Genomic DNA, 14,972 nt, shown 5'->3' on the forward strand with positions numbered 1-14,972 from the left:
GGCCTTTTTACTCAGCTACGTAACTCATTTCTTGGTCTTACACTTACTCCAAAGGCAGAATTCATATCTGATTGGTCAAAGTGCTGCTCTGGGTCCATTGCTTACTTAGCAGAATGGATGCGAGTCGAAAGGAAGATGAGGGGCCGTTTCTACTAGGTTTGGTTTTTATTGTTTTAAAATTTAAATAAGGGTCTGAATCACCATAATATAACGAGAGCAAAAATCAAACACCCGCGGTTCATTCCTGCGCTTTGATTTTTATACCCATGCATGTTTGGGTTTTTTCTTTTTTTCTAAAAAAAAAAAAAGGAAACCCAAACATGTGTGCTGCCTTTTAATAAAGATCATATTAAAAATTCAATAAATAGCAATATCTCTGATCTCTTAACAAAAGCGTCTGGTGTACAGGAAATTAAATGAAAAAAAACCTTGTTAATCCTTTTTGATTTCTGTACAAGGTAGCTGGAAGCAGAATTCTTTAACTTGCAGGATTCTCTTTTTGTCCTTTTTTTTTTTTCCATTTCTTCTCCTTTTTCTTCCCTTGTTTTTTTAATCTTCCCCAGCACAAACGTTGTCTGGGTAACCTCAGTGTAAATGCAGCCTGTTTCTCTGATACGTTTTTAAATAAATAATAAAAGAATAATAATAATAGTAAGAGAAGAGAAAAAAAAGAAGCCGTTGTGTCATTGTCTCATCCCTGTGGCCTTGCTGTGAGGGATCCATCTCGAACCAGGTGATAACCTGATAGACTTTATCTTGTCTTTTCTGGGCCTCCCTGAAGCCTGCCAACACTTCGGCTGGCTGTTAGGCATTTTAAATATCCCCCATGAGCCCTAACCTTACCCCTTTTCTCTTCTTGTCATCTGGAATGTCTCAGAGCTGTCAGAGGCTTGTTGCTTATTGATGTTTCCGTGTGTTTTATGTCTTTTCTGAGATATGACAGCCCCTGACACAGTGCTGATTTCAATCAGCCGGCTTCTGGAGAGGACTAAGATTTTGTCCTCGCGCGGTCCCAGCCGCCAGCATACTTCAGAGGCCTCCATCTAATGAAAATGTTTCAGCAGGCTGAATAAAGGCCCAGTGCTCAACAAACAACAGTTGATGAATTCACAAGACAAAAAAAAAAAAAAGAAAAAATAAAAGGGGAGGAATCCTTCCCCCCTCCCAACCCTCTGCCTTTGTTATAAGAAAAGCAAGAGGAGAGAGTGACCTCCCGAGCCAAAGGTTCTGACACTGAATCAAATCCCTTTAGGCCTGAACTGGCAGGCTGGGCCCGGCTTTAGATTACTTTATCACATCTTAGAGTGATGTTTGTATGTACCTCAGGACACCCTACATGTAAGAGTGGATATTTTAGCCCCATTGCTTATTAAGTCAAGTCTTGATGTCTAGTAGAAAATGAAGGTCTGTCTTGCAGAGCACTGAAAGGGGAAGAAACGCATCCTTATTAAAAACAGGGAGTGAGATTATTTGCATGGAGAAACCTCTTTGAAAGGACATGGGTTGTGGACTTTGCTTGGAGTTGCTGTGAGAGGACAGATATTTTTTGTTTGTAATTGGCTAAGAAAGAGAACAAGCTTTGGGGCAACATAGAGCATTTGCTTTGTGGGTTTTGATCAGGTCTTTTAATCAGCGTGAAGCTTGGGGCAGTATGGAGCTCTGTGCCCACCCGAGATGCATCCCTGGTAGAGCTGGGTGTTGAGCTGCTCCTTGTGCTGCCCTATCACCTAGCCTTGGGTACTAATGCTGCTTCTCACATCTCCTTTCAGCATTTCAGATAGGGGAAAAGAAAGGCGACATCAATCCTTCAACTCCACCTGGGGACCGCATGGAGGAGAAGCCTCTTGTAGGGTTATCTTGCACCCTCCCAGGAAATCTCTTCCCTCTCGAGGCTTTATCTGAAGCCACATTGATTCCCTAATCCCCTGATTTCAGCTGAAATTACACTACTGTGAGGCACTGTCATTATCCATGCTCTGATGCATACGTCAGGGATCAGCCTCCACTGTGCTAGGTGCTGTACAAGCATAGCAGGGAAACACAGCAGCTGCAGTAACACCTTGAATTGCTAATGCTGATGCTGTGGTTGTTTCCTTCAGGATGTGCAGCTTTAATTATGCACTTTACGTGGGGAAGTCCAGTGACTTCTCAGAGGGGTTGTACCTGCCTGAGCCTGGGCTGTGGGATTAGGTTCATCAGTGGGTGAGATATGTTGAGGTTCATGTTTACTTCTTTATTTACATGAGTGTGGTGGTTTTATTTGCTCTGTTTATTTTTGCAGGGAGGGAAAACAATCTCTCCCTATTCTCTAACTAACTAAATAAACACAGCCCACCCCACTATTGAACATCAGTGACATCTGTATCTGCAGTGACTCAGATGGTTTTGTTAATAACAGAGCGAGCTCTCGGTGTAGCCTGATTCTGTCCTTCAGATGGGAGACTTTAATCCTGAGTCTTATTTTTCACTGCATTCGGCTACTGTGTTTTTGAGCAACAAATTACATCCATGCCTCCAAGCCAAACAAGGAGTGAAAATTCCTATTTAAAAGAATGTGGAAATAATACTGTCTATCTACCTACAGTACAATTCCATTTTTAAAGTGCTTTGATACTTTTAACAATATTAATATAATAACAGCAGCATGTGCCTATTGGGTTAGTCTGTATTTTATAACTTGGTATCCAATTTCTCCCTTGTTTCCTGCAGGACTGTCACTATTAATTTCTACTCCCATTTTTTCCGTCAGTGTGAACATTGTCATTGGACTATTGTTTGTAAGTGATAAGCAGCCCCTAGTATTATTATTGTTATTTCACTCCTGCTTGTTGAGCATCAACAATCTACCAAAAATATTAACACTTTGGTGGAAGTTTAACTCTCTCTTCACCAGCTGTTTCCCCCCTTTTCTTTAACTTAAAGGAACATACTTGCTACTGTAGTATCCAAGAATAAAAAAATAGGAAACTAGTAGGAAGGCAATCTGTCACAGGGAAAAAAAAAAATATCTCCAGGGGTGAAGAATGCCTTCACAGTATGGCTTTAAGGTTTTAATTTATATTGGTCCTGACTCATGACACAGCCAGAGCAAGCCCGGGCCTGGGAGTCAGGTCTCCCACTGACCCTTGCATAGACTGCTTGAGAGAGAGAGATGTCAGCTGAAAACTCCCAGGGATCATGGGGCTGCCAAGCACTTTGAAAATGACTGCCAATTTGGCCTAGTCTCAGCTGAACGCATGCCCAAGAGGGAGGGAATGCCAGTAATAAAGCAGTTTAGAGGAGAAAGATATTGCTTTTGAGCTCCCAAACCCTTCCAGCCTTTTTATATGATGATATTGTTTGCATACATGCATGCTCTCATAAGGACACATACCTGCACACACACGTGTGTACATTTGCTCCTTTCAGAGCTAAACAGTCTGCAAAGCAATGCATGAGGTAGATCCCCTCTTCTCTGTTCATTATGCAGCCAACAAACCCCTCTTTAAATTCAGACAGTAATAAAAGTGAGTGAAAACACAAACTTAAGCCCCTACAGAAATTTAAGGAGCAAACCAGATGAGTACCAGCGACAATGTGAAGCCCCACTGCTGTTAAATTTTGGCAAAAAATATTCTGATTTTTCAATGATCAGAGACAGTTTAAAACTACAAAAAGATGCAGCATTGATAGCGTCTAAAATTTCTCCAAATTCAGGTAATAAACCTTGCAAATCTTTATTTTCACTTTATTTCTTTTCTCTAAGACTTAAAAGAACCAAGTTGTGTCCCTTTTAATGTGAGTTCTTATAAAAGAAACTCAATTTTAAATTTTATTGTCGTGAAATCAGTTTTTCTTCTATTTTATTATGTTCATTACGGTGCTTCAAGGTTAATAAGGGGAAACCCCAGCTTTACTGGATTGGCTCAAATACGAGTGACTGCAGTTTAGTCAAGCTTATTAGTATTTCTTTCTCTCATGTAAGTTGTGCCAATGGAGTAAATGATGTTACTCATCTGAGTAAAGGCTGTAAAGTGAAGCCTAACATGAAATGTGGGAAAGAGAATAGGGAGAATTATGGGGGGAAAAAGCCCAGGTGTATTAATCAACATCCAAGAACAATGAAATGTGCCAGAAGTAAGTACTATTTGGTGCGTGTAACATGACAGTTAAGAATACCTAGATGAAAAAAACCCCAACAAACAAAACACTGCTTGGCAAGCACATTCATCTGCCACAGCATCTGCCTCCAATATGCTTTATACTTGCACAGATACGTTTGGGACCTGAAAGGTAACAAGAATTTATCAAAGGATTAGCAAGCACTGATGCTACCACTCACAACTGTTACAGATCTAAATTGTCATTATCTCTTATTACTTATTCCCCAGTTTAATTTTTGCCAGGATGTCTTTCGTCTGAAATGCCAAAATGTGATCTAGAATCAGATGGATGCTGACACAGCTGAAATATTTTGCATTAGTCACCGTGTAAAACACTTCCAGAAATACTCTTTTGGTATTTGTGACTGAACTTGAATGGAAACTTAACAAAGATAGAGGTACCTCCACCACTTATTCCATTTAAAAGTTATAGTTCTTTTGGAAGTTTTTTTGGAAAATACTAGTTGGAATCCTAGAATTCCAGGTTGAAAGGGACCTCAAGGATCACCTGGTCCAAGCTTTCTACACAAAGCATGACCAAGACTAGATGTCCCAGCACCCTGTCCAGTTGATGAGGGAGGGAGGGATGGATGGAAGGATGAAGGAGGATGGCTTCAGTGTAACTTATGACCCATGCAACAGTCCCACATTTACTGTTTGTATATGTAATTAGGAAGCAGGTAATTTCAAAGACGTATTCAGACTGCTATAGAAAAGGTGGTTAAATCATCATCTCAGATGAGGTTGAAAACCATCACTAACTTGAATGGGAAATTAAATCCAGAGTTTTGCAGTCCACAGGCCTGGGAAGCTGAGCCTTCTGATGGGAGAGAGGGATCTTCTACAATGGAGAAAGGATTGTCACGTAGGAAATCATCGATCACGTATTTTATCTACATGATTTAGTTTTTCTAGACAAGCAAACCTCAGATGAAAAAACCAAATGATGTGAACCACAGAAATACTGGGGATGGGTCTAAAGGAATTTTAGTGCCTGTTTCCTGAACTCTAGCTTGGCTGCATAGAGTGCTTCCCTTGAGCATATCATAGGTTACGGCTGCTGGACAGACTGTTCCCTCTTCTCTCCTGCCTTGTTCAGATTAGGACTGTCTGCTGTTCTTGAGTCCCTCTAGGCTATTCCTAGAATAACTTTAATGAAAATTTGTCAGAGTCAGACAGACATAGCAACTATTCAGGTAGAGAGGACTGTATGTGGATTGCCTTCTCAGGAGAGAGTTTGTGGTAACCTCTACAAGAAGAGTTTCAGTTTAGAGAAAGAACAGCAAGAATGATACTGCAGGTCAGTAAAGTAAGGAACCCCTTCCCCTCCTACACTTTTATTTCACTTTTCAACAGTATTCTACCCCATAAGGAAACATAGGGTACAGCTGTAAGCTCATGTTATTTGGAAACACAAAGTATTAAGCAGTCATAAGGCATTTATCTGAGTCCACGTCACTGTGTTTTTGGAAAGCAGGTTTTATACAGCTGCTGACTATGTCTGTCGGCAGATGAGCTGGTGGTGCCTACAACCCTGACATCTGGCTCCTAGCTGCTTTCAGGACTGAATTCTACAAAGCAAGAGCCCTGGTGTTGTTCTGAGCTGCGTGTGGGTAGGTTCCTTGGTGAGCTTCAGTAGGATCATGTGTGCCTGAATTCTTTTTAGGATGGGAATGACACAATTTATAGGCTTTCAAACAGAAGCTGGTCCTCAAATCTTCCTCTAAACCAAAATACTTCTAAATTCATTTTTTCTTTCATTTCTCTGTAATTTCTGGACTATTTGTTGATGCTTCATATCCGAAACTCTCTCTCCGACCCATATAGCGTAAGAAATATCTCCTTGCTGTGTTCTAGGAATCTGAGATGCTTTCACTTGATGGAAAGACAAAATGTAACTGTGAAAAGACTTGGAAATTTTGAGAAGGGTATTTAAAGCAATGGGAATTTTTTGCAGATTTCTGGTTTGCTTTGTGAATTTAGCACAATCTGAAAATACTTCTACATAATACATAATGCTCAAAGTATCTGTCTTCCTCCCTAGATATCAACACAATATAACATTCATAGAAAAAAACCTCAACCCACCCTAGTTGATATATCATGTTTATTATAGTGAAATACTGTAATGGCTCCAGATCTGGCATTAGCTTTTTCTCTTAAACGTGGATCAGCATGAAGTTTGGACAAGTGAAACATTACGCAGTTGTGGCTTTTCCATGTCAGGAACACACATCAGTTCCTTTATATCTCTTTAGTGTGAATGCAGTTTTCTTAGGTTTGGGCCTTCATCCAAGAGACTTCAGGCCAGACCTGTCTTTGCTATGACTTGATTTACTTCATTTTGCATGCACTAGGGGAAGTTTAAACCTCAGGTGGCAAAATGCTAAAGTATGAAACTCTGAAACAGAATCTGCTATGAGGAAAACAAATGGATATTCTGCTGCCCTTTGCTCGTTGGGACTTTCTAGTGGAGGTAAGAAGCCGCAGTTAACTCAGCTCTGTGTGATAAATCACATACATGTTTGATGAACATGCTAATTTTAATTGTATGTCTTACAGCATTAGTAAGTTATCTTACGCCGTCAGTGCCTGCCAAGTGGATTTGATTCCTTGGAAGAACAAAAGATGAATGAGAAGAAATGAAAACAAAGTTTACCTACTGGCTATATTTTTTCAGTACCACTAATGTGCTGGACATTTTCCAAGCATAAAGAAGTCACAGTTGTCTCCACATGAGTTCACAATACCCAGACAGTGAGCTGAGGAGATCGGTACAATAATACTAAAACAACAGGATGATGTCCAGAAGACTGAGATGAGGAATTTTAGACAAGTTAGCGAGTGAGGAAAAAAAAAGTCCAGTGAATAACTGGTAGTGATTCACTTTAATAGTAAATAGAAGAAAAAAAAAAGTGATTTTTAAGGAAATTAGATATATATACTTATGTTCTTGCATTTACTTCTATAAATCTGTGTTCAGATTATACAGTGTACAGAGCTTTGAAGTTATACAGACTTGTAGAAAGCCTGCCTGATAGAGGTAAATGAGAAAAGACGGAAAGGCGTAAGGCAGGACCTTATTCTTCAGGCCTCATCTGGTGTCTCATTTGCTGCTTCTGACACCATCAAGAGACCTCTGAGCACCATTATACTATTATTAATAATAGCTGTATCATGACTTCTGCTCAGCAGTAACAGCCTTAGGCAGTGCCTGCTCAGTGATCTGTGTGCAGTTGCTCTCCACCTCCCGTGATGCCAACAACAAGACGTTCTCAGCTTTTGTTGTAGCACTTCTGGTTTCATTTGTTCCCTTGTCCACACTTCTGATCACTCGCAGCAAGTTCTTCTCTTATCCTGATACTGAAGTTCTTGAATTTATTGCCATGCTGTTGCCTTTCTCCCCTTAGGCTCTTTTTCAGTATGACCAGGAAACACAATATGCATCGTGGGCAGACAATAAGCTGTATAATGAGAGATGAGAACTGCTCCACAACCGGGTGTCTTTGTTAGCAGGAAAGACGTGGTTGTGGTTATACAAAAGTGTGCAGTGGCAGGTCTAAGGCAGGGATGAGACAAATGTGTGCCCAACAAAACCAATGGCTTCAACCTGCAACCCAGAGGAATCATTTCTAGTGAAAAATTAATAGTTTTCTGAAACAAGACTTCTTTGTGTAATATAATATGTAACATTATGAATAAAACAAGAAAGGCAAAGACTTTGACAAGATAATCTATAGGAACTTACAGAAACTTTTCCTAACTGCTGCAGTGATTTAACTTATTGTGGAGGAATGTGGTTTTTTGAGTGATCAAAGCCAACATTCAGCAATACCAAACAAGGAGGGAAAGGTGGGTGTCAGTAATTAGTAGCAACGTTTGTTGTGTGTGCTAGTTTCCTGAGGAAAACCCAGAGTGTTTGTCTTCAGTGTCTGGTTGTTACATGGTGCACTGATAAGCAGAGGAATGAAGCACTTCTCATTGCTTTTTTGTCAGTTAGGAATAGCAGTCACAGAAAGGAATACTCATGTCTTTTACCATATTCATCACCTTAGTATCTGAGTACCCTCCAGTAGTACATTAAGCATGACTAACATCTGTTCTGTGTTTGTTTTCTCACCTCCTCTCCAAAGGGAGTGTATATAAAGTGAACTGCTCTGGTTTGTTTTGATATATATGTTATACTGCTAAATGTTTATGTCAGAAGACAAAGTCAACGAAATCCTTTCTGAACTTACAGCACTGGCTCTGTATAAAGCTATCTATCTCTAGGTGAAGGAGACCTGGTTGGGGTTTTTTCTTGTTCATGCACTCTGAATGGCCAGAGGCAGTTATACTGGCTCTTCAGTTGGATTTTTACAGGGGAAACTGTGGTAAAGAGAAAACAGTTATCTTATTTCAAAAATACAGTATGATAGCTTGATCAAGACCACATTTTACACCACTGACATCATGTCTTTGCGTCTTAAATTATATAGGTCATCAGTGACCCCAACAATCTATTAAAATGATGTACCTAAGAAAGATATTTGGAAGCCAAATGTATCAGTGGCAATGTGCAACCAATCTGTCAGAGCAGTGGTGATGTAACTTGGCATTATCCCCTATCAATGAACTACAGAAACATATCTGGTACTTGAGCTTTTGGGGAAAGATCGATACGGTCAGTCCGCTTATCAGATAGGAACATTTAAGAAGAAGCAATAAAAAGAGTAATACATTTTGTGCATCCAATAAAAAAGGAGGTGCCACTGATCCCTTAGAGGGTATGAAAATGGTCATTGTAGAAATGAGATGCTGAATCAGCCTGAAAGAAGTATCACATTAATACTGAATTGTTTTAGGATGGGAATTTTCAATAATCTAGTAGTAAAATGACAGTACAGTTGCATGTTCATCTTTAAGAAGCAGACATTACTGCAAAAGGATCTGTTCATGAGTGGAGTTGTTAGTCCTGTTTTGGCAATTACTACCATATTTATTTGTTCAAGATTTGTGACAGTTTTTCATTAGAGACTGGATGCAGATGGCGTAAGAGTGGCTACATTTCTGCAGTTGTCCTTCCTGTGTTTATCTAGTAATGAGCAGCTCCTAAACCAGGCGGCTTCAGCACTGTGTTGGCTATGGTCTGTCACCATTCCTCCATAGTAAACACCTTTAGTTTGCAGTGTTGTTTGTTCTCAGGCTTTATCTTTGCCTAGGTTGCACAGCAATTTTGTCATGTCAGATTCTAGCTGACTACCCATCCTAAATCATATAATGAGTGATTTTGATACTGTTGGCTATGGTAGTCCTGTGCCTCTGTAATTCCAGAGAGCAACCTTTTCACTATGATGAATGGAAACTTATTGAAAAGGAATGCCTCTGTTATCAACACTTCAGGTTAGCAAAGCAGTAAATGCTAACCAGCACAGCCACATGTCAGACTCTGCAGAAATGTCATACTTGCAGCCTTTACATATTTGGACAGATCTGTCAGTTCTTACCTATGGACTATGGCAGCATCTCAGCTGTAAAGCACACACTGGGAATCAACATTTGGAAAAGTGCATGCCTTCTGTGCCTAAAGAATTTGCAACCCTAACATTTACGCTTAATAAAAGATAATCTCTTCCAACATTGCAGAGTAGGGAGAATGCAAATCCTCTCCGGTGTTGTATAGCTACAAGGAGAAGAGTTTCCCTGTGACTTGGAGAGAAGCCTGCCATATCAATGTCTGCCTAGCAACTGAAAGGTGACACGTGGAGCCTCCTTTTCAACTCATTTCCTCTTGATGAGAGGAAGGGATCCTCCTGCGAGTTATTACCTGAAATAATACCATATGGTAAAATGTAAACAACATCTGCATATTCATGTAATAATTTCATCTGTTTAATTAGTTCCAGCAAAGCAGTTTACCCTCTGAGGCCCTCGCTGTCAGCTCCACGCTCATACATCCATGCCCTGCTGTCGAGCCTGACAGCCGTCTATTGTTCATTCACTGCTTCCACCTCGCCACTTAATGTAAGTGAATCTTCTGAGGGGTGGAAAGCCTGTCCCCATTGATCCAGATGTAAGGGCTGGGGGGAGGAGAGTAAATATCTGTCAGCTTGCAATACGGATACTAAGAGCCAACTTGACAGATCAGGTGGCTTTGTGGGTTTTTCGAGGGGGAGTAAGGGGCATGCTGGCACTTGGTGTGAGTGCTAATAGTGCACAGGACTGCAGGTTTGACTTTGTATGGTTGTTAAGCCTTTGCTCTCAGGCTGGGTGCTTCCACGTCAGGTGAATTAGGCAACAGAACAGCAGCCCAGCTTTTACAGTCAGCTGTATTTCAGTGCCAGAGGAATGACAGCATGCCCACTGGTGCAGCAAAACGCAGGGCCCTAGAGGGCTGTATGGATTGGCCAAACAGGTTTTCGGAAATGCATGTCAATGAACACTGTTCAGGAGAAACTGAGAGTGTAAAAAGCGTGTAAGGCTAACTGGAAAGGTCCCTGGAATGTATTTTTAGAGCCTCCTGGCTCATATAAATAAATTATACTGTGGGTCACATGTAATAATAAGGCATTCAACTCTCCTTCAAAAGGAAACATTTACATTACGGGAATATAAACACTCCATGGTAATATTGCACCTAAGTAAAGTACTGCAGTTCAGTGTTGTAAAGTCAATATCATAATAAGGTAATAATAATAATAATACTTAGTACTTATATGGCTTTTTACAGATTTGAGCAAACACTAACTGATTAGTCCTCGGAACACCCTGGGGCAAATAGGTAAGTAAGAATTATTGCCTTGTTGTAAAAATAAACTGTATCTTATCACACACCATCACCATGGTATCTATACAAACAACCGGTCTGAAGGGCAGTACTGGCTTATGATGCACTGAGGCAAGTTTGCAAGGTGTAAGCTCAGGTAAAGAGATGTATCTTATATTTAATTTTAATGCTGATCATATATGTATTAATACAATTATCCCATTCAGAAGATTTCCAGAGATCGTGGCCGGTGGTCAGGAAGGACAGATGTCCCACTGCATTTTTGATCTTTCTTAATAGAAGAGGTCAGCTCCACTGTGCCTGAATGGCCTGTCTGCATGTCAGGAAAGGGAGAGGTTTCTGAAATGTTCAGGGCCCAGCTATTAAAAAGGAGAGAATAACTGATGATCTGGAATGTGTCCTGGATAGGTGCATTACACTGGAACAGTTTGTTCTCCTTATTCTACACTCACAAGAAAAGGTTCTGCATGTGTATGTGTACTCTGTGGGTCTTTTTTTATGGTATGCAGTGAAAGCCTTCAGGCATAAGTTATAGTGGTTAAGTAAGGCATAATTAGTATTATGTGTACAACGTGTTTATCTGTATATTGAAAAAGGGGGTGGTACTGGTTACCTAAATAATGAGATACTATTTCCTGCTTACAAAAGGAAAACCAGGAAGACCAGATCATCTGCATGCTGTCAGATGGAGTTCTTCAGGTTTCTCTCTTAACAGCTCAGAACAGTGTTGCAATTACTTTTAATGTTCTTAATCTGAACCATAAAATACTAGTTCACAATAGACAGGCAGCAAAGACACCTAAAAATTAATTATACTGCCAAAGTCCCCAAGATACTGGCAGAAAAAGGGTCAAGAAACATCCAGAATCATCCTTATTCGCCAAGAGCAAAACTTCTGTATCACATTACCCTTGTTGTGGGCACGCAGTTCCCTGAGCTTCAATGACACTGTCGTTTCCTCCTTAAGACTGTATTTCATGCAGCCACAGCAATAAAATGAACTAACCTTCAGATCACGGAAGTTAGAACTGATTACGTTTATGAAGCTAATGAGGAACTGTTCTAATTGTTACCTTGCGTACATTGTTAGAATGTTTTCATACACACTCCAGTATTAAAAATGAATATTTGGAAGCTCTTTGGAAAGCTAATTTGCTATAAATTAAAATAATAGTAATTTAATAAAAACAACACAATGACACTGAATTAATAATGAACTTTGCTAAATATTATTGAACACAAGAATACATTAATATTGTGTTCGTGACAGGTTCATCGGTCAAATAACGTGGGGCTCTTTTTCCCTGGAATGAATGGATGCTTATTACAAATGAAAAGGGTACGTCACGCTTCCCCATCAACATGACACCAAACCTATGTGAAAAACTTTAAGGTCTGAGAGGTTCATCTTGTCTTGGTATCCATTTTATCATTATTTTGTGTGCTGAGACAGACATGAGTTATCCAATAGTAAGTGGGTATAATATCAATTTAATTTGGGGAATGTTGACAGGCATCAGACTACTCATACTGCTTTAAGTGCCATTAGTCATCAGTTTATAAGAAAACCATTTTCCTGATGAGAAACAAAGGAATCTGAGTTTGATTTTTAGACTTCAGGCTTCTGATGTCCTATGTGACATTTCATAGGTCAGTCAATCTGGACTTTCATTTCCCTGACCATGTTGGTTTTTTTTAAATCTCATTGGTACACTGAAATTACAACTACTTTAGGCAAGCCTATAATGTTACAAAGCCCTGGGCTGAATTATGATCTGTAATATATTATGATCTGTAATATATTTATTAATGTAAAGTAGTAGGTAGTCCAATCACGTATGTTTATGGTGTTATAAGGCTTCTATTAGAATGGGACTCTAACATCACCCCGCATGCCTCAAAAATAGTTGTATTACTTCGGTACTTACCTAATCTCTCAAGTCAGCTAAAATTACAGCACAGGTAGTTGTATATTCTTGCACATTTCAGAAAAGCTACATTTCATTAATATTCTTGAAATAAACCCTAAAACTAATGGATTCCTTCCTCTTTTCTGCTCTTTTTAGTGCTATAAAATTGTTCTTTGCCATTTTTTTCCTCCATTAAATAACTTATATGAAGCAATTTCAGGCTGGCCTTGAAGTGCTTTCTAAATTAGATGAAAAAAAAGGTCCATTATTTTTAAGATCTATAATTGTTATGGTGTTTTTATGCACAGATCCAAAATAGTTTCTAATGGACATTATAGGGTAGGAAAGATTAATGGTGTTTTAGTGAGGTAAGACTGCTGGCCAAAGCAGGGTTAATTTATCAAAATATTTTAAGTGTAATTGCCTCAAGAGTGAAACTTCCCGAACTTTTTTTAGCTGGAAGCTGTTTCAACAGGTTCATTCCAACCTAAGTGCATCCAGAACATTTTGGTATTTTTCTTCTTAATAAGGAAGCGAAATTATCTGGGTTATGTTCCCAAAACAGAAGCCTTAATGACCTTTATTCTATATTTCTCTTCATAGATTATTGCGATAAGGAAACCCTCGTGTCTCGACCCACTGGCGTCTGGCTAATCCGATGGTATTTGTCGCCGCATTGTCCGTGATCAATAACTAATTATCAAAGTGGCATTTCTTTTCAAGAGCTCCTTGTTAAAAAATGGCTTTTGGCTGAGAGTGGAGGAAAAAGGTCGCCACTTTGACATCATTGCAAGTCTTTCAAAATCCAGTGGGCCGTCCGATTGAATTACTGTCCCAAACTAATTGATATAAATTTGAACAGAAGAATGCTTGTTACTACAGAATGTCATAATGATATCCTTGGCAAGAGCATGTCAGTGGGAAAAAAAAAGAGAAAAGACCAGCACTAGTCACAAAGCATTGAGACAAGTTGCAGCACAAGACTATTAACAAAATTAACAGGAACAAAATTGTACACCACTTCCTTCTTCCCAGCCAGTCTGATCAGGCGTTCAAGAAAGAAAAGCAGTAACATACCTTATAGTTTACTTCAAAACAGCTTTAAAACAATCTACTGGAAAGGGTAATTGTGATGTACAAAGGACTGAAACTTGATGATGAGTTGCAGAAGTCTCCTTGGCTCTACTGGGATCATGAGTGCACATCCATTGGAATTCAGCTTTAGTTGTAAGGCAGAATCTGGCAGACAGTTTCCTTAAGGAAGGTTTCTATGCAGCTTTAAAAACCCATGCCTTTGAAATATGGTGACCTTCTCTAGAGAAAGTTGGACTGTATAAGCCACATACCTTTGAACTGGGAAAAAAACCCTAATAGTTAAGATATATGGTAAGAGGAGTCATAAAAATGCGGTGAGAATGCGAAGAAGATCTTGCAGTATTCATGCCTGAGATTTGATGTATTGTCTTGCATGTCGTTTGGAGGTTGCCTGCCATGGAAACCTATATTTTCATTGCAAGGCATCTGGGCTTGTGTATGTTCTGGCTTTTTGTTTTTTTATATCTGTCTTCTGCTGCATGTCCTACATTCAGTCCCCAAGCTGGGAACTGCTGGGAGTGCAGGAAAAGTTTACACTGTGAAAGGTACGGCGTGCTCTGGAAAAGGGGTATTATAGAAGTCTTTTTGTGGGCATGATAACCAGGGTTAACTCATGACAGAAATTAATAAGCTGAATATATTGGTTATCTGGTCAGAAATGTTGTCCGATGATTTGCCAAAATATCATTTTAGCCACATCCAGAGCAAGTCTCATGATGCTGAGGAAGAAAGAAGAGGAAAACCGTTTGTGCCTAATTGGAAACGGTGAGTTTATGTGCATTTTAATTCCTAATCTTGCAAGGCTCCAGCTGGGGTCTAGTAATGAACATCTTTGCTGCAAACTTACTGTTTTACGTTTTCTAACGGTAAAGAGAAGGTGCCTGATGAATTGTCACAGTGACTTTCATCTCTGCAGAAGATTTGGAGATCCCGTTCCGACTATAGCAATCACCAAACTGAAGTTATTGGTATCTGATGACTTGTCAGTAGCCCATGTGAAACAGCTACTTTCCATACAAGCCCTATTATCAACCCTCAATGCCATCTCAGTATTTTGAT

At 39.6% G+C, this 14,972-nt stretch overlaps 1 long non-coding RNA gene across 2 annotated transcripts in view; it reads left to right on the top strand.

The window, feature by feature from the left end:
* Positions 1–14,354, top strand: part of LOC134170246 (uncharacterized) — a 59,123-nt gene extending 44,769 nt beyond the window's left edge. Inside the window, exons 1-3 of one of the 2 annotated variants that reach the window (XR_009967172.1) lie at positions 6,434–6,618; positions 10,022–10,145; positions 13,422–14,354. This is a non-coding gene — a long non-coding RNA (uncharacterized LOC134170246). Of the gene's footprint in view, positions 1–6,433; positions 6,619–10,021; positions 10,146–13,421 lie in introns of those variants that run through there. The other variant, XR_009967171.1, reaches the window with a different exon arrangement.
* The last annotated feature ends 618 nt before the right edge of the window (positions 14,355–14,972 follow it).

Source organism: Pezoporus occidentalis, unplaced genomic scaffold (genome assembly GCF_034315485.1).
Source record: "Pezoporus occidentalis ecotype Australia unplaced genomic scaffold, CSIRO_AGI_Poc_V1 ctg11, whole genome shotgun sequence".
NCBI classification, from domain to species: Eukaryota; Metazoa; Chordata; class Aves; order Psittaciformes; family Psittacidae; genus Pezoporus; species Pezoporus occidentalis.